Raw genomic sequence first — 20,380 nt, forward strand, 5'->3', positions numbered from 1 at the left:
ATGAGTTTGCTATTCTGAGTGTCTAGAAATATTCTTGGTAAATCTCATTATTGAGAAAGAAATGTTACTTATTTGTAATTTCAGTTATCCATCATTTGTGCCTGCATTAAAGTCATAATGTCCCCACCCCCTTCCCTGGAGAGATGAACGGGGAAGTATTCTACTAAAGCGGATCTTCCTTCTCTCTCACTGATGGATAAAGAAAGTAGGTCTCTACTGTTACTAGAGATGGAGTCGTGTTGCCTCAGGCCAGGAGGTAGCACCTGAGGGAGACTGGGGACACCACCCACCACGTGATGCCAACCCTTGGGGGAGGTATACGGTGGCACCCCAGGGGCCTGGCATCTCTTCTCTCTTCTGTAGTCTGTCTCAGGTCTTCAAGAGCTGGTCATGGGTAGGACTGAAGAGGGGCCTTACAGGTGTAGAATTCTGGTTGTACAAGACTCAGAATTACTTGTAATCTTTGTCCACCATGATGGGTAGCTTCATACAATTCATGAGCAATACTCCTAGAGGAGGGGGGTCTCTGAGAACACTTAAAAAGATCAATGGAAACCTTCTTTCCAAATTAGAAAGCAAACTTGCTGATCTAACGTTATTTTATTTTGTAATTTATACATAACATAATATTCCTCCAAAAAGGGACGGACACTGCAGAGAAATGAGTTTACTGTGAACTCAGCAGCTCATCCTCACTGAACGTTTGATTAGGTCCAGTGCTCAGTTTTTAATGTTCTCATTTTCATTTCACTCTCCATTCCCTGTTTCGATTGGACACTGCATCCTATGCTTTTTAAAGATCATTTATCTATTGGAGTGATTCAGGAAGTGTTGTTCACTTAAAGGTAGGAGTGCTCTGCACAAAAGACATTTGAAATATAATGCAACATTTTCAGTGCAACATATTTTATAGCCAACCCATGTCTGAAAGGAATAATACAAGCCAGCTATTCGACTACTCAGCAATTCCCCATATGGAGTCGCTTAATGAAGGGCTGCCTGAGCGCACACGTGTCTCTTAATGCTTTTATAAGTGCTGCTACATGAGGTGGAAACCTGATGGGTGCAGGATGTGCACAGCAGCAGAAAGGACCCATTTGCATGGAAGGCCTGCCTTATTTTTACAGCATCTTGGAGCGACACACCTCCTTGCTCCAGGTTTGTCAGGAAACAGCCGAGAAGGTCTTTCGAATCAAAGCCTCGCCCTAAGGGGAATTGAGGTCAAGAGCAAAGAGGAACCGGTGACGGTGACAGTGAGTGGGATCGCACTTCTTGATATAGGTGCAGCCGCCATCCTATGAATAGTGTTTGAAGACCATGGCAGACCAAGCAACACATGTGACACACAAGGACATTTTAAAGACTTTATTACCATTTCCAGGATGGGTTTATTGGTAGTCATTATTGAATGCGGACCTACCTTCTAGAAGCAACGGAGCCCTTTACAAATAATCGAGGTAAGCATTCAGTGAAGGGAGTAGAGCTACAAGAGAGTGGGGAGCTAATGAGAGGGGCAGACAGTAGGAAGTGGTCTACAAGCAGCCAGGGTAGGAATCGGGGGAGCAGATCACTGATTCTTAGGTTAAATGGGGTGTGTGCCAAGGAGCAGCCCTTCCTTGAAGAGGAGGGTCTTGAGCTCCTTCCAGAAATGTAGAAGCGAGGGTGGGAGTCATGTGTTTGACAGGCAGAAGGTTCGAAAGTGTGGGGGCATAGACTCAAAAGGCCTGACTTCTGGTTCTTTCCTTCTTTGCCCGATGGCGTCATGCCTGCACGTGTACTTACTTCTCGTGGGATGTGGTGGGATCGTAGGCCCCCAGAGATTCTGAGATTCTCGGCAGGTAGTTTAGGGACTTGATGGCAATGGCCTTCTAGATGATGCAGCTGGATTTGATGGTAGCACGTGCTTGCAGCTTCATGCCGGCACGTGTACTTACTTCTGGTGGATCTTAGCCCTGCTGAGACTCAGATTCTCAGCGGGTAGGTTGGGGACTTGATGGCAATGGCCTTCTAGATGATGCAGCTGGATTTGATGGTAGCACGTGCTTGCAGCGGCAGCCAGTGTAGTTCTTGTGCATCCTCTAGACTCATTCGGTCAACACCATGAGCTGTAAGTGGTGGAGCTTCTCTTCAACTTTAAAGCAAAGCCAATTGGAGGAGTTTAAGGGTTCTGTCACCTCCCTCTCCCAGGGAACTCACTTTCCTCTTCGCCACCTGTATACTCCTTCTCCTCCTCAACGTCGCACCACCTACTTGTTCTCCCAAATCTCCCCCACCCTGAGCTTTCACACCTTCAGATTGGAAGCTCATTCCTAGCTCCTAATTAGGCCAAACATGCCCTCTCATACCTTCCTGATCTTGCGAGCTATAATCTTTCCAGGTTCCTGCACTTCCTTAGTTCCACACTTCTACTCCAGGAGGTTGTCTGGCACCTCAAGGGTGAGCAGGATTTCTGGTTCTAGTGCACAGGCAGGAGAGGTGCCGTGGTCCACGGGAGTTCATCCCGCCTGTTTCTATGGGCATGGTTAGGGTACAGCGCTCTTCCCTGCTTTGGATGCATTCTGTCTTCACATCTATGGCAGAGGACTTTGGAGCAGGCTGGACTCCTAACAGAGGGCCAGTAAATACTTGTTCTTGTAAGAATGCAAAGAGGAATCAAAGAATGGATGGGTGCACCACTCTTTATGAAGGCGGAAGGTCACAGGTTATTGGTCCAAAGAAAGCATGCTGTAAGGGGTCTAGTCCCTGTGGTAACAGTGACCCTCCTATTTTCAGAAAGAGATCCGGAAAAATTGTTTATGAAATAAAATTCTTTTTACTATTCAATATGTGAAAGAACTGATTCACGTACAAGTAGACAACATAAATAGCAGACCGCAGGAATGAATGGACCAAACAGAATTAAAAACAGCCGGAGGGACAACAGGACAACCATCCAAAATAAACAAACTCCTCAGTCACACATCAATCAAAACCCACTACCACACATCATAACTATTAGACAAAATATTTGAAATTGGAGAAATGTATGACCTTAAATGGCCGGGATTGAAAAAGATTGCTTCAACTTCTGGCCAATCCAGTCATCTTCAACAACACTCAACCGGTTTCAATGTATACGAGTGATTTATGGCGTCTTCGTCAGGGAATAACTTCTGAATGCAATTGAAATTACAAAAGTAAATGAAAGACTGTCTGCTCCCCAGTCATCCTTTTTCAGGATCAAAACAATTCACCAAAAATGAAGCAAACAATTATTAGTGTGCTTCCAATTTTTAACAGAGATATAATCAATTGACTGGAACAATCCCTGAAAACCAAAGGTTGAACAGTGAGGTGGTGACCCCTCAATCGAGTGCAAACAGAACAGCAAAAGCCCTAAACACAAAAAAACGTTTGTACCCCACATGCAGAGCGTCACCCATTTGTACTCGATACAAAGCGACCCAAATTAAACAGTGAGGCATCGCATCAAGTCCGAAATGAAAGAACACGACCGATAAACAAGAACGTTTTTGTCAATTGCAGGCAGAATTATTGGCAGATCTATAAGACAACAACTGAATGAAAAACTGCGCACCAAAAACAGGACCTCCCTAGAACACGGACTAAACACTAGTGGGCTCCACATATGAAGTAACCATAAGGGCCCGCAGTGCTTGGAACCAGAACCCCTAAAGTCAGACCACTATGACAGAACTAATGACTGCCCTGACCAGCAAAGGTACTTGGCCAAATAGGTTAAAATGTTAAAGGTTGGGAACACTCGTGACCAGAGAACCTGAAGGGATGTATTCCTTTGGACATGTAATTTATTTTATATTCTGCTCTGTTAGTTTATTGTTTTGGTTTATTTTCCTTTCCAGCAGCTGCCGCATTAGGTGCAGGTCAGGGTCCCTGGCCCCACTTCTTGGACTACCGGTCTGTGTGTTGCGGTTGCCTGCAGGCTGTCGTTCAGTCCCATTGCTGCCTGCATTGGATTGGACGGCATTGATACCATGTGTTGATTTAATAGGCGCATCGGGCGCTCGCCCAAGTTAAGGCCGTCTGGCTCTCGGACGGGCGAGTAGAACGGAGGCTGCACTTCCTATTAAATTTTCCTGCTCCTCTTTACTCCACTTGATTCCTGGGGAAACGGTGCTAACACCTGGGATGCCCTGTGCCACACTTACTTCAGATTTACAAGCTTTAAGGTGTGTTGCTAGTAAGATGTTGCTCGTTCGATCCCGGCACACGCCTCCGATTGCTACGATTTATTTAGGGGTGTTTCTCCTGAAAGGTTACTACAGGATGCATCGGATCCTGTTTTAGTCCAAGCTTTCCCGCCAGACTATAATATCTGGGCTGTTGACAGAGACTCTAGCCATCCCGGCAGAGGCTTAGCAGTTATTTTCCATGCAGCCCTGTCATGTGTTTTATTGCCACTCCGGCATAACATTCAAATGGAAACCTTATCTGCTCGTATTAATGTATCTGCTACTCAGACTGTGTATGTTATGCTACTGTATCGTCCACCAACTCCTGGCGTAGCTTTCTGCTCCTTGTTTCTGGACCTTGCAGCTGATCTTAAAAATCTGTATTCGGACCTAATTATCCTTGGCAACTCTAATTTACGTTCTATAAAGGTTGCACCCGCCTGGATTGATAGCTCCTTGCAATCGATTAATGACTTGGACCTTTTACAACACATTAAGGGCCCAACTCGTAGACAGGGCAATACATGTTTTCAGTGTTTTGTGGAACGACAACTTTGTTCTTCCATTTTCAATAAACTGTTTCATCCGTCAAGCTGCTTCGGCTGGATCTCGTGTGCATACGCACCGATGGTCCTCAATTTTTCCTGCAGTGATTTCAGCAGCGTTGCAATCTTCCTGCCCTATGGGTAATTTTGATTTATCCCAGCTGTGTTTGGCTTTCAATGATATAGTTGATCGTATAGCTCCCTTAAAGCCATTTAAACATGAGCTCGTCCTTCAGAGCCGTCGTTTTCCCCTTATATAGCTGAGCTTTGCTTGCACGCAGACACGCCAACAGGAAGTGACGTGCTGATTATTCATCCTCAGCTGGAACTTTTTTCCGGGATGTGACAAGCTTATCAGCAAGCTATATTTCAAGCAAAACGTTCCTATTTTTCTGGCCAAATCACACATGGCCTTAACCAACCTAAAGTAAATTCTCTTTGAGATAACTCTTCTCCTCATAACTCAGTTTCCTCTACACTGACTCTGTGTTACAGAGGATTGGATCTCACAAACTGTTTCCACTAGCTCATCCCCGTGGCCCACCTTTTTGCCTGTGTGTTCAGGTGACATTATTCAGGCTATGCTTAAACTCAAATCACTTCCCCTCTCGGCCCTATCCCTCTTTCAGTTTTCAAACTAATCATATCTGATATGGCTCCTTGGGTCACATCTGCTGTAAACCACTGTTTTCTTTCTGGCTCGATTCCTGTAACTCTCAAACACACACACTCTGGTTATTCCACTTTTGAAAAAGTGCTTCTCTGGAACCTTTGCTTCCCTCTAACTATCGGCCGATTTCTTTGCTTTTCTTCTGATGAAACATTAAGATTCTTTAGTCACTCCACTTCTTTTCTCAAATTATCTTTTCTTTAATCCTTTCCAGTCAGGTTTCAGAGTGGGCTGTGTCACCGATTCGATTTTGGTGTCGGTCATGGATGATCTTGTGAGACTTGCGGAGCTGGGTGGTACTGGTGTGCTGATTTTATTAGATCTGCCGGTGGTCTTTGACACCGTAGACCACTCCATTTTACTGCACAGATTAGCCACTGTTGGCATCTCCAGCTCATGGTTGGTCTGGTTTAGTTCTTTCTTGCTGATTGCTCTCAAACTTTCTTTGTCTCCTTACACGTCATCTTAAAGATCTGTCATGTGTGGTGTTCCCCAAGGATCTGCTGTTTCACATATTGTTTTATGTATATGTTCAACCTCTTGCAAAACTTAATCAATCCTTTGGCTTTCTCTGCTGTATGTACGCCGACGATACAGAGATTGTGGTTCCTGTTAACCTCGAAAATCTGACAGTGGCTGCTAATCTTAATAACTGTTTGAAATTTGTTGGGGACTGGCTGTGCCAGAACTGGTTTAAGCTTAATGGCGACAAAACAGTGGTGTTGATCATTGGCTCACCGCCTGCCTTCTCCCTCTGGCTGCCTGATTTCTGACCTGCATCCTTGGGTCCCTTTCTGCAGCCAGTGTCGGCTGTAAAAAACCTGGCAGTGAAAATATCTGCCTCCCTTTCTATGTAAGCACATGTGGGCTTGATCTGTCAGCAGGGCCATTTTAAATGTAAGGCTTTGCGCAAAGTTCTTCACTTTCTTTCTCACTCTCTGCATGCTCCTGTTGTTGCCTCTCTAACTCGGAGTACTTCGGATTATTGGAACGCAATATATTGAGTTCAGCCTGCCTACTTATTAGACAGGCTGCAAGTGCTGCAAAACCTAGCTGTCCGTGTTTCTGGTCCATCAATTTGTTACCATATTTCACAATCGTTACATAGCCTTCATTGGCTTCCAGTGGTACACTGTATCGAGTTTAAAACACTGCGCTTACTTCCCAGAGACTTTAATGGCTTGGGCGCAGACTATCTACAGAAAACCTTTTGTCGGTATGTCTCTTCACGATTGCTCTGCTCTTAATCTGATTTTCTGATGCAAAGAGTATCGATCCAGATCTGGAGGCCGAGCTTTTCCTGCTGTCCGCCTATGGAATAAGCTTCCTCTTTCGTTACGAATGATGGTTGATATTCTGGCTTTTTCCGACGCTGTCTTAAGTCTCTCCTATTCAATTAAATCTTTTGATTTATTTCTCTTATGACTGTTGCTCCTGTCTTCATTGGGTTTCTGTCAGTAGCATGTTGCCCTAGGGTGTAAGCTGCACTATACACATTTTCTAAACATAAGCGCCTGGGGACCAGTTCCGTTGGTGACGGTGCGTGGTATAAATCTCTTTAGCATTGACATGTACGGTCAACCAGTTTAACAAGTGGGTTACTACTTCCCCATCTGTGGTGGACTTTGTGTGCAGTGTGAAGGACACAGAACACCTGGCTCATGCTGTGCCGGCAGCAAATCCAAGAGTTACAAAAAGGTATCCTGGGACGGCCCAGATATGTGACTGTACCGGCAACAGTAGAAAGGGAAGTTAGGAAGACTTGAATAGCCGGCAGCCATCTTAGAATGGCAAGGAAGGCAGGCTATTGGGTAGAAAGGAGAGGAATTCTAAATTAGCCTGACTAATCAACTAAGCACAATGATTAATAACAAAAAATAGTTGACTGTGTAACTGCCATCTCAAAACCAGACCGTAGCTGAAGGCCACTAATGCAGTGGACAGGTCCATACCAAACGATTGTGTTTTAAGTAAATCTAGATTGTGGCCAAGTTATAATGATACTCTAACTCGCCAATGATGACTGGGTTTACACCAATAGGGAGCTGAATTAAACGGTGGAAGATGTTTCCATATTCTTATCAGCAGGCTGCCATTCAACATTAAGGCCTTGCTTGATTGTCTTTAAATTGAAAATCCATTGTGTTCCTTTTATGCTAGTTTGCTACCAAGTATTTCGCTATTCCTCCCACCGACCTTCTCTGTACAGAACCATACCAATTCTTCAACCGTATGACCTTGTTCTATGTAACGTGGGGTTAATGCAACTGTTCAGGTTCCCGTTCAAATTTTAGAACACTGCTCGTTGATTTTGAGGTGAAACATTCGTGTGTTTTTTTTCAATGTAGATTTTGTCACAAGGACAAACAATGACATAGATAATGTTATAACTTCCGCGTGTCGTAAAAGATTTAAAACTGCCAAGTTTTTCCAACACTGTCAAAGGACTGATCTTTTTTTTAAAACTTGCATGCTACTCAGGTTTGACAAGTGTAATGGCCTAAAACTGGATTATTGGTCAGGTTTAGTATATTAGGTTGAAAAACTGGATTCCTATTGGCTCAAACCAATTTCTGTTTAAGACATTTGACTTTTTTAAGGCAAATAACGGCTTGCGAATACGTCAAGTTCTTCAATTCTTAAAAATGGAATTGCGTATAGCCTGACTGGGTTAACAAAAAGTCAAGGCACAAACTAGGTTGTCCGTTCTCCGTCAACTATGATGAATACTTAACAAGGCTTCACAGTTGGCATATTTTGCCCTTTTCCGGCAATGATGTGCAAACTTTTCCAGATATTCCTGTGTCTAAAGTCTATCCTCAAGTCTATTTGCATGGTTATCTTTTGTAGATCCGTGAACACTAACTGTTCAAATGTCAACACCTCCTAAGGCATGTCTGTATCATTCGGGGTAGATGTCGACTGTTCCTGCTGTCCTGTAATGTCCTGTTCTAGATCTTCCGTCCTAGTAGCAAAAAAGGTTTTTAGCCGAACCTTCCACAAGACTGCCTTAACTTCCGAAGTAAGGCTCATAGAACTTGGGGTTTTTGTAGGCAGAAAAGCAAGGCCTCTCTTTAGTACCAATATCTCTGCATCATTTAGAATGTGAAATTATACATTAAGGTACTATTTTCTGCAGAGTTCACCTAAATAAGATATAGTAACCTAGGAAGCTATCTATTGTATAAATGTATATTGATGCCAGTGTCACCGGTATGTATCTGTATTTTTGCTATCCTGTCATATGTAACTATGTAACCTGTACTGCGCCCAGATGCCTACAGGCCCAGTGCGCACTATAAATGAATAAACAATTACAATTAAAGATCGCTAACCAATGATTTATCTACGGTATACGGATAGATCATCAGGTACCTAGTGTCGGTAAGGAGTTTTTCATTTGGTTGTTGTCTTATAGATCTTGCAATAATTCTGCCTGCAATTGACAAACACGTTCTTAATGATCAGTTGTGTTCATTCATTTCGTCCTTGATGTGATCCCTCACTGTTTTTCAGGTAATTTCTGGGTTGCTTTGTATCCAGCAGAAATGGATGACGCTCTGCATATGGGGTATAAAGGTTTCTTGTGTTGAGGGCTTGGTTTTCAGGGATTGTTCCAGTCAACTGAATATATCTCTGTTAAAAATTGGAAGCACACTAATATTTTTTTGCTTCTTTTTGGTAAATTGTTTTGTTCATGAAAAATTATGACTGGGGAGTATTCTTTCATTTACTTTTGTAATTTCAATTGCATTCAGAAGTCATCACCTGACGAAGATGTTACAAATCGCTCATGTACATCGAAACTGGTTGGGTTGTGTTGATTGTTGAATATTAATGTATTGGCAAGAAGATGGAAATATGATAAGTTTAAGCCATCTTTTTCGATCCCGACCATTGAAGCTTGTTACGCTCACCTGATTCCCACGGGTGCGTCGATCTGGACTGGCCCACTGTTGCTTCCACCAGAGTAACACGTAGAGCCGAGATGACAGACTGGATAGACCCACTTAGCTTTGTTTGTTGGACCCGTACGAATATCTTTCTGCAATGGAGAAAGGGAATTAACCTCCCGTAATCTGAGCGTTAACCCGCCTTCCCACTCCCCTTGTCTGCCCACAGAACACTCCTGAAGTTCCCTCTTAAGCTCACCTGAAGATTTGGAAAGATGAGCTCTCCATCCTGCGTCGAGCGCAGGGGCGCGTAGACGACCAGTTACTTCACTGGCGTGGAGGAATTGGTGAGTTCCAGTATTGACTCCAAGTCCAATTGTTCGTAAGAGTTCAAAAGTCTGATCTTCACTCTGCCAGATTCCTTGCAGGTTGCGGATTTAAACCACCAGAAGAGTTCCAAGTGGCAATTGGTAAGATCCTGGTAAGTCTATTGTGGTTCTCCCCTTTGGGGCCGGTGTACAGCGATGATGCAGAATTAACTGCGCCGACCCGAAATGAGGTGAGTACCCCCCTGTGGTAAATCAGGTAAGTCTTTGGGGGTAGGTTGTATTGTCCTTGTTTTTTCCCCTTAGGGGCCGGGGTGCGGCGGTGATGCGGAATTGACTGCGCCGACCCGAGATGAGGTGAGTAACCCCATCTGGTAATCAGGTAAGTCTTTGGGGGTGATTTGTATTGTCCTTGTTTTCCCCTTAGGGGCCGGGGTGCGGCAGTGATGCAGAATTGACTACGCCGACCCGAGATGAGGTGAGTACCCCCTGTGGTAAATCAGGTAAGTCTTTGGGGGTGGTTTGTATTGCCCTTGCTCACCTATCTGTTCTTGTCTCCCCCAGGTGTTGAGGAATGGCCTGGAGATGCTGGATTTGCGATGGAGTAAAGGAATGCAGCCACGGTTGGTGAGTTCAGCGCGGCTCTGTGAGGTGCGTGGCAATGCACCTGAGAAGGCTTCTCTCTTCCAGATCGACGATGTGCTGGATCAAGGATTCAGGTAAGGGTTTTGTTCTGACCTCTTCTCCTTCTCCTTTTCTTGTTCCAGGTGTTCCAGGGCTGAAGCGGGCGTGGCTGAAGACTGGAGCTGCTGAAGACACGGTGAGCGTTACGCTGCAGCAAGCAGAATAACGCAAAGCACGTGTGGCTGTCCGGGTGTGGCTTAAATAGCCTTGGAAGAAGTCCCAGGTAAGTACTCTTCCACAGCCCCACCCGAGAGGAAAGGAGTCCCTGAGGTAAAGTAGTCCCTTTAAGCCTCATTTGGCTTGTGGCTTCGTGCAGCATGGTCTGCATCAGGTAGGTATGCAGCATGGTCTGCAACAGGTAAGATTTCTGTAATGAGCCTGGCGCCCATGGCTGACTTTATTCTTATGAGCCTGGCGCCATAGGTGCCAGGACTGTAGCCAAAGAGCCCCTAACTGGGGTTTTTGGGCATGCTTGAAGTGGCATGATGCCTGCTTCCGGGGTTGCTGGGCCTGGTCTGGCTTTCCGGGGGCAGGCATCGTGACAAGCTTGTCAATTTTCCTGTTTAAATATTTTGTCTAATAGTTAGGATGTATGGTAGTGGGTTTTAAATGATGTGTGAGAAGTGTGTTTATTTTGGATGGTTGTCCTTTGTGCTGTTTTTAATTCTGTTAGGTCCATTCATTACTGCGGTCTGCTCTCTATGTATGTTGTCTACTTGTACGATAATCACTTCTTTCACATATTGACTAGTTAAAAGAATGTTATTTCATAAACAATTTTTCCGGATCTCTTTCTGAAAATATAAGGGTAACGGTTGCAACAGAGATTAGACCCCTTAGCACATGCTTGCTTTGGACCAATAACCTATGACATTTTGCCTTTTTAAGGAGAGGTGCAGAATCTCAGTCTTTGATTCCGCCTTGCACTCTTACAACGACAAGCATTGCATGGTCCTCGGTTGGGAAGACGGAAGCATCCAAGGCAGGGGAGAGCTCTGTACCCTAGCCACGCCGAGCGAAACATTGGGAATGATCTGCTGTGGGCCCGTACCAGAAATCCTGCCCACTGGAGATGAAGCACCCCTGCAGGTGCCAGACAACCTCCTGGAGTGGAAGTGTGGAACTACAGACTTGTCTTGACCCTGGAAACACTGGGTTTGGCTTCAAGTAACCATAGAACCAAGGAAGTGACCCCTGGCTCTACCTGTATCTCCAAACTGCCTCGATCCAATTTGTGCACCGTCAACTCGTCCCAGCTGCTGAAAGTGAACTGCCAGAGTCTGCCATGACCGTGATGCTAATCTGCCCCCTGCACCTCCTGAGTTTGCTCTATGCCGCAGCTGTTCTATCTCCTCCTCTCATCCTACCAGCTCACACCCCTCTTGACGTTACAGCCTGCCTTTGGCCTAAGTAACTGAAAGAGGTGAAGGAGGTACACCTTTCCGTGCTGTGCCTGTTTCACCTTTGAGCTGGATCAGTGCTGATGTATTAGTGTGGTGCTGAGTAGGTTTTTTAGCCACTACTAATCCCTTTACTTCTGCAGGGCAGTAGTCATTCTGCTACAGGAGGCTCAGGAATGAGGCTCTTCTATGGTCAGTCTTGGACTTGGGGTGTCCCGACACCTGCCCCAGGGAACAGGGAAGGTTGTCCCCTTGCACTGCACAGGAAGCTTCCCTGCTTAGTGAAGGAGTTGCAGGAATGGGGTTCTAAAGTGGTCTGATTGGGTCTTGGGATGTCTTGACCCTTGTCCGCATAACATGGAAGGTGGTCCTGTTGAAATGCATGTGGATTTGTGGATCCCCTTGCTTTCTGCTTTTGCGGCCCACCAGGTGCTGACTTTGGGAAGTGAAAGGAGTCCTCAAGAAGGTCTGTGACACAGAGGCGGCTGTTAGATGTTTGAAGGCCAGCTATCATAGAACCTGTTAGCCTCAATGTATTTATTTATTTTATTTTTCATTTATAATGCGCTTAGTACCAGTGAGTGGTTTCTAAGTGCGGATTGGAGAATCGAAATCATACTAACAAAGAAAATTCTATTTTCCCAATAAGCCTTGTGTATCCACGTGGGACTGAATACCATTGGGGTACAATGTAATGCACACCTTTTCTCTCAAAACACAAGGGGCCAGGACAGTCTCTTCTCAACAGTGATTATAAAGTTGGTGAGGTTTGTGTTATGCTCCATATTACTCAGTCTGAAGGGTACCCTGTCTGGGCTTCTTCCTGCTTGTCTCTAGCCGTTGGTATGGTACGACCACCTCTGGTTGGACTTGTATCTCCCCTACACATCATTGTCTCCACCATAAGCTGTAAGTAGTACTAGATCTCTTCAACTTTAACAGAGTCAACTGGGTTTGCCTTACCTAGTTTCAACAAGTGAGTTTGAGGGATCGGTCACCACCCTCGCCTATATTCCTGACCTTCCTCTTCACCAGCTCTCTATTCCTGCTCCTTCTCAACTTCACGCTGCATACTTTTTCTTCCCATTACCAGTTTGCTAGATCTCTTCAGATTAGGTTCTACCCGTTACCACCTGCTTTAGACCAGGCATGTCTTCTCGAACCTTCCTGATCTTTCTAGCTATGATGTTTCTTGCATCCTAGACTTCCTCCTCTGGTCTCCAACCAACGTGCTCCTAATTTCTCCAACCTCCTCTCGATTTTGCCAACCAACCTCCTCCTGACTTATCTTCCCCTTTCGTCTCTATCCTCCTATCTCCCTCCAAACTCAGTCCGCGCTCTCCAACTTGCCCCAAAAGTCTGATCACCGTTCCGACTCCAATAGCACTTTGATCCTTACCCTGGGGTTTTGTTTCCTGTCAGGGCCTCCCTTCTCAGAATGTATTTGTGTAAGTGGCTGTTATTGACTGCACTTAATTGGCTCACCTGTGCTTGCTGTGGAACTGTGGGGGTGGAGCAAGCCTTTAAAAGAATGATCCGTCATCTTTAATTTTTACCTCCACTAATTGTCTGTATTCCTTTGTCTGCAAGTGACCCCAGGGCTTGTACCCGCACTCTGCGGTAGAGTCACCTATTGATGAACGTGAATGTGGCGCGGTTTCCTTGTGTGAGCTCTCTGAGCTGCGATTGCTGTGAGAAAGCGATGTGCCCCTGATGATTGGGTGGACTTGCCTCCCAAGTGCCGCAAGAAACGGTAATGCACCCCTGCTGGTTTAGTGGACTTGCCACCCAAGTGCTGCAAGAAATAGCGATGTGCCCCTGATGGTTGGGTGGACTTGCCGCCCAAGTGTGCCCCTGATGTTTGGGTGGACCTTCCGCCCAAGTGCTGAAAGCAATAGCGATGTGCCCCTGATGGTTGGGTGGACCTTCCGCCCAAGTGCTGAAAGCAATAGTGATGTTCCCCTGATGGTTGGGTGGACCTTCTGCCCAAGTGCTGAAAGCAATAGTGATGTTCCCCTGATGGTTGGGTGGACTTGCCACCCAAGTGCCACAAGAAATAGCGATGTGCCCCTGATAATGGGTGGACTTGCTGCCCTAGTGCCGCAAGAAATAGCGATGTGCCCCTGATGGTTGGGTGGACTTGCCGCCCAAGTGCTGCAAGAAATAGCAATGCCCCTGGTGGTTGGGTAGACTTGCTGCTCAAGTGCCGCAAGTAATAGCGATGTGCCTCTGATGATTGGGTGGACGTGCTGCCCAGCCCGGGTGATGCAAGAAACAATGATGTGCAGATGTCCCAATGGGTGTTCACTTCTGGCGCCAAAGGGGTTTTATTGCTTGGTTACATGGTTTTCTTCACTGGAGTTCATTTCCCTCCAAAGGACAGTCTTTAAATATATTATTGTTTCGGTTTAGCAAGTGTAGGAGCTCTTTTTCCTTAAAGGGGCAGTGCTCCTTAATGTCCTCATGTGTTTGTCGTCTGCCCTGAGTGGCGGTTGACCAGGAGATCTTCCCCATATACTGCCCCAGGGCCCATCTTTGCCAGTAGCTCAGTGACGCCCTCCCTCCCCCATGATAATGCCGCTTAGTGACCTGAGAGCTAGTCGGGGAACATGTAAACCAAAGTAAGAAAGCGTGTTGAGGTTCAGGCGTCAGTTGCACAGATGTAGGAGAAAGGGCCCTGCAGTAGAGCCGACAGGGAGACAGGGTGGAGGGTTGCTGGTGTGCAGGTAAGTCTGGTAGCAGTTCTCTGGTGCAAGGGCTGCAGGTAAGTGCAGGGAAAGCACAGGCACGCCTGAGCAGTCCTGAGAAGCGCCAGGGCTAACACTGGCAGAACATGCCACATGAAATCACTCGCATATCACAGGGTTGAGGAATGGGCAGAGGCATCGGGGCTGTGATTTGGGGAGGGTGGAAGGGGGGGCTGTGTCTCTTCTCCATGTGAAAGAGATTAGGAAGGGCCTGCAGGTTCTGTCCCGATAACCTGGAAATTGCAGGGAAAGACTTGTGTTTTCTAGTTCTTGAGCCATTGGCGAGAGGTGCGGCAGGTGTGTTTGTGATTTACTAGCCGGGTCAGTTAGTCCTGTGGCTTTTCAATTTTGCAAAACCAGAAGGTTTATTTTCAGACACATTCTCTTGGAGGATGGCAGTGATATCATTCCAATGCAGAGCTTGATTGGTATTTTATTTTCAGGCTTGAGAGCGTAGACCAGGCCCCCAGATGCTTCCAGAAACCTTTTGGGGTTAGGGGTGAAGACAGAGAGCGAACAGAAGAGAGGGCAGCTTTAAAGTAACAATGTAGGTACACTCTGCTGGGATGTAAGCAGTCCATAGTCACCACATCATGCAAGTGGGGTGCAGGCAGAAGGATCGCTTTTGTTTTTGAAGGACTATAGTAATTCTACCATGATTGAGGAGGAAAGCCTATGGCCAGGGTGGGGTTTGAGCACATTAAAGGGCCCCGATGATCTAGAAAAGCTGCACCAGGCGGGTGCTGGATGTATGGTAGCAGTGAGACCAGCAGGTGCTGGATGTATGGTAGCAGCAACACCAGCCAGTGCTGGATGTATGGTAGCGACAAGACCAGCCAGTGCTGGATGTATGGTAGCGGCAAGACCAGCCAGTGCTGGATGTATGTTAGTGGCGAGACCACCCAGTGCTGGATGTATGTTAGCGGCGAGACCAGCCAGTGCTGGATGTATGGTAGCGGCGATACCAGCAGGTGCTGGATGTGTGGCAGCGGCGAGACCAGCGGGTGCTGGATGTATGGCAGTGGTGAGACCAGCGGGTGCTGGATGTTTGGCAGCGGCGAGACCAGCGGGTGCTAGATGTATGGTAGCAGCGAGACCAGTTGGATAAAGAGTCGTCCATAAGAAAAGCCATCCAAGCCAAGAACTTGGGGGCAAGTATGGGGACGGCTCAAGGTTGAGCAGGGAGGTAGAGGGAAGAGGCAGCACAGTACATGTCTAGGCCGGACCATCCGTGGCCTAGAGTGTTGAGGATGGAGGTGACATAACTAGGTCGAGAGCTGAAAGGCATCGGAGAATGGGAGTGGGGGGGCTGGAGGGGTGCACATGCAGCCAATTTAAATGGGGGCCATGCACCCAAGTTAATTTGTGCTTTGTTAGGGACGGGGTGGCAGGAGAAGGCAAATGGAAGACCCGCAGGTAGTCCAGCCTGAGTGCAAGTATTCCATAAGATCACCAGACAGGAGTGTGAAGGAGAAGTGACCAAGCAAGGGTGTGTAAAGCATTAAGAGGTCAAGGTTGGGTAGGGATGGGGCGGGCAGGATCCATAGAAGAGTGGATGCGTCCTCCTTATGTTTCATATTTCAGGCGGGTTTTGGACAAGACGCTTTTCAGATATTTATGGAAGTAGGACAGGGAGGGGACATAACATACTTCAAGATGGGGCGAATTCAGGTTAGGTTCATTTTCCCAAAAGCAATCACCACCATACTCGTTTGTTTTATTTTCATTATTCGGGCTTATAGCAGCAAGTGGAAGGAGGGGGGCTGCTGCTGCGCGATTAATGTGCAAGGTAGTGAGATTTGTATGATCATAATCGTCATTAACAGAATAATTATATTTCCACATTGTTTTCACACCTGCCCATATAAGTATTGATCCTTCTCGTATTAGCTGTGCCCCGCTCCCCCCCCTTTTTTCATGTCCTCCACAATGAAAAACACAGTATAGTACCAGGCCATAAAAAATATCATAATCGAAATCAATATCCAGAATATTTCACAGCACACTCTAAATTATAATATTTATTAGCCCTATTAACTACCCTATCACTAACTAAAATTGTGCCATTATCTGTGAGTGCACTCCTTTTGACCATTGAGTTACCTGGAGGGGCAATATGAAATGGTTAAGTGACGGGCAAACATTACATTACGTTTTTTATTTTATCATTAATATCTACTTTGTTGCTAAACAATACTTTCTATGGTGTGCACACCTTAATGCTATTTTTCTATATTTCTCATACATTAAATTGCTATTATATTCGTTTGTAATGAACATCATTTTCTTTCAATAATGAGCATCATTTCTATATACAGGCTGTGGATTGTCATTTCATGAAATTCGATAAAGAGAAAAGAGAGAGAGAAATGTGTGACTGCTTTCTTAATGCATTTCAATTCTTTCTCTTCTTCAATTTCTACTGTTTTCATAGTTATTTCCCTACCCACTAGCAACTTCATTGCTGTTCTCCTGCTCGTATGGAGGGATTGCCCTATCACGTGCTCTTCTCACATCTGACAGATGCACCGAATATTTATATCCCTTAACCTTTACAGCAGTAGGTGTGCAGTAAATTACCTCATACAGGCCATGAAATCCTGGAGAGTTCCACCTCCGAACAAAACCTTGCACATACACATTTTCTCCTAGCATTAACTGGCCCTTTGGACTGTCTTGGGCTGGCATTGCAGTGTCTCTTTCAGCATTTTCAGTAAAGGGTGGTGCAACTTGTCGTGCTATGCTACGCATTGCGCGTGTCAACTGTGTAAGGTATTCCTTGAATTCTTCCCACAGCACTGTGACAGCTCTGGAGAAAGTTCTGCGTCTGGTGCAGAGTTCAGAATGTGGATCCTTTTGCATGTGACATTCCCATGGTTCTGTCTTTTTTGCTTTCTTTGGCCCACAGGGGCCTGCAAGTGGGGACCATTAAAGGTTACCTGGCGGCGCTGTCCATATTTAAGCGCTCATCTGAAGAGTGTTCCTATTTAAAGATTCCTTTAATTGCGCAGTTTTTGAAAGGGCTCACTAATGTGTTCCCTCCGTCACCTTTTTTGGTGCCAGGTTGGGATTTGAACCTTGTTAAGTTTCTTATGGGTGCTCCGTTTGAGCCTTTACATTCTTGCCCTTTGAGGCTGTTGACTCTGAAAACTGTGTTTTTGGTTGCGGTTACTTCCGCTCGCAGAGTGAGGGAGTTACAGGCACTTTCAGTTAAGCCACCCTTCACTGTGTTTCACAAGGACAGGGTTGTCCTTAGAGTTCGTCCTTCTTTTCTTCCGAAGGTGGTTTCGGATTTTCATTTGAGCCAGAAGGTTATTCTTCCGCCGTTCTATCCTCCTCCTCATCCTGGTAAGGAAGAGGAGAGGCTCCATAGGCTTGATCCTAGGAGAGCGTTGAGCTTTTATATTTCGCGCATGTCCCGGGTCAGAGTGGACGATCAACTTTTCATTGGTTACGCTGGAAAGCGTTTGGGACAAGCTGTGACGAAACAGACTTTGTCTCGTTGGATTATTTTAGCTATCTCCGAGTGTTACTGCTTGGCGGGTAAGGACCCTCCGGCTGGCTTGCGGGCCCATTCTACCAGAGGAGTGGCTGCGTCTACTGCCCTGCAGAGGGGAGTTCCTATTCGTCACATCTGTGATGCAGCCACCTGGGCTTACGTCACTATTCCCTTGATTCCATCAGAGGGCAAGATCTGGCCTTTGGCAAGGCAGTTCTCTATTCCGCAATTTGATTGGGCATGCTAAATTTGTATTCTAAATTCTTTCCCACCTCCTTGCTTGGTACTGCTTTGGGAGTCTGTCATAGATATGGAATACATCGGAGGACCCAATCCCCTCGAAGAACAAGTTACTTTCTTACCTGGTAACGTTCTTTCGATGGGATGGTCCGACGACGTATTCCATATCGCTCCCTCCCTGCCTTCCCCGCTGCAGAATTTCTTTGGCGATTGCAGCTTGCGTTCCGCAAGGCCTTGTGTGTCTGACTGGCAGAAAACTGGTGGCACACGTTCTGGGAAAAAACTATAACTGAGGCTATGGGTGTCGTGCGTCCTACTTATCACATCGGGTGACGTTGGCCGTCAGAGGAGGTCCTCGGGGACGGCGTATCGACGTAATCGACCCAGGACGCAGACGACAAAGATTTTCCGAAGCAGCACAGCTGTGGACATTACCTGTCATAGATATGGAATACGTCGTCGGACCATCCCATCGAAAGAACGTTACCAGGTAAGAAAGTAACTTGTTCTTCTCCCTCCTGCAATGCATTTTCACTCGCTTTGGGAATATCATCCTCTTCTCCCTCATATGTAGCGCAATCGTGTTCCTGCATATCTCCTACCGTGCATGGTTCAGTAATGAATGTAGCTGAGTTTACTGTCTTACACCTCACCACATGGACATTTGGACTGGAGATTATTTTGTAGGCTGTTGCCCTTTGTGTTAACGTTGATTTGGATCTTTCTAGAATTGCAAAGAGTGAGTGTTCTGCATATAGGGTCACTGAACATCCCATCACGATGGTGGTGCTTTTTTCTATTGCGAATGCCGCTGCAGCAAAAGCTTGTTCGCACACAAAGTGACCTTGCATTACTGAATCCAATGTACCACTGTAATAGGCCAGTGGCTTGTGGCCTAGTGATGTTTTCTGTGTCCGCACTGCAGTCATTAGAGTACCATTGCAGTGTGAAAATAAGTAGAATTCCCTGTCATAGTCTGGGTTCGTGAGAACTGGTACGTGTGTAATGAGATCTTGCAATTTGAAATACTGTGTCATCTCATTTGTCCATTTTATTGGGACGTTATTCTTTTGCGCTTGCTTCAGTGCTTGTAGCAGTGGGCGTGTGTATGCTGCGTAGTCAAGTTTCCATGCACAGCAGTAATTACAGATGCCGAGAAACTTCTGCATGTCTTTTACTGTTTTTGGAATGATCATATGGCGTATAGCCGCTGCCCTGTCGAGTAATATCCTTTTACCATATTTTAAAATTAGCTGTCCTAAGTAAAGTACTTCCGCTAGGCAATATTGCAGTTTGCCTTTGTCCACCTTGTACCCTTTCGTGGCTAACAAATTCAACAATTTTATTGAATTGACCCTGCACTGTTCTTCACTCTTGCTGCAGACAAGTAAATCGTCTACCTATTGTTTTATTGTGCTTTCTACATCAATGTTTCTGAGATCTTCATGCAAAATCCTATTAAAAATGCTGGGGCTTTCACAATAATTCTGCGGTAGTCTGCAATGTTCATATCTGCTCCCCCCTAGTGTGAACGTGAGGTACTGAGAGCTCGGTTCAATTGGAATGGAGAAGAAAGCATTCTTCAGATCCACTACTATGAAACATGTGGCATCTTTAGGTATGCTGCACAATATTGATGCTGGATTAGGGACTAATGGGAATTATTTCTGGATGATGTCATTAAGTGGGCGTTGTTGCTGTGTTACTTGGCGAATTAGATGACACTATTATCCCTTGTTGTAATAGGGCGTTTATTGTTTCTTTTATTCCTTCCTCTGCCTCCCTGGAAAGTGGGTACTGTTTTACTCTGGGCAGTATGGCTCCTGGTTTTAATTTTATTTTGATTGGTGTAACTTCGAGTAGTAGCCCTACATCATGGGGGCCTGTGGACCATATTTCTGGTAACACCTTCTCCAGGTCATTCTCAAATATGGTTGGTGGGTGGCACGTTAACACTAGCCAGATTGTGAATTTCCCTATGCTGGATCATATCACATCACAAGGTATGCTTATCTCCATTATTATCTCCCCGTCACTTTCACTGTCAGTAAACAATTCTTCATCTGTTAAATTGCTCAACTTTATGTTTGGGTCTATGCACAACACTTTTCTCCACTCGCATTCATGTGTGTCCAGTCCTATTACTGCGATACGTTTGCTCGAGACCTGCACCCCCTCTAGGT

At 45.8% G+C, this 20,380-nt stretch overlaps 1 protein-coding gene across 4 annotated transcripts in view; it reads left to right on the forward strand.

The window, feature by feature from the left end:
• The window catches only part of GLT1D1 (glycosyltransferase 1 domain containing 1), a 924,582-nt gene that overhangs the window by 862,219 nt on the left and 41,983 nt on the right, over nucleotides 1-20,380 (forward strand). The window lies entirely within an intron of this gene.

This window comes from Ambystoma mexicanum, chromosome 10, assembly GCF_040938575.1.
Source record: "Ambystoma mexicanum isolate Mex_15411 chromosome 10, UKY_AmexF1_1, whole genome shotgun sequence".
In the NCBI taxonomy this organism is placed as follows: domain Eukaryota; kingdom Metazoa; phylum Chordata; class Amphibia; order Caudata; family Ambystomatidae; genus Ambystoma; species Ambystoma mexicanum.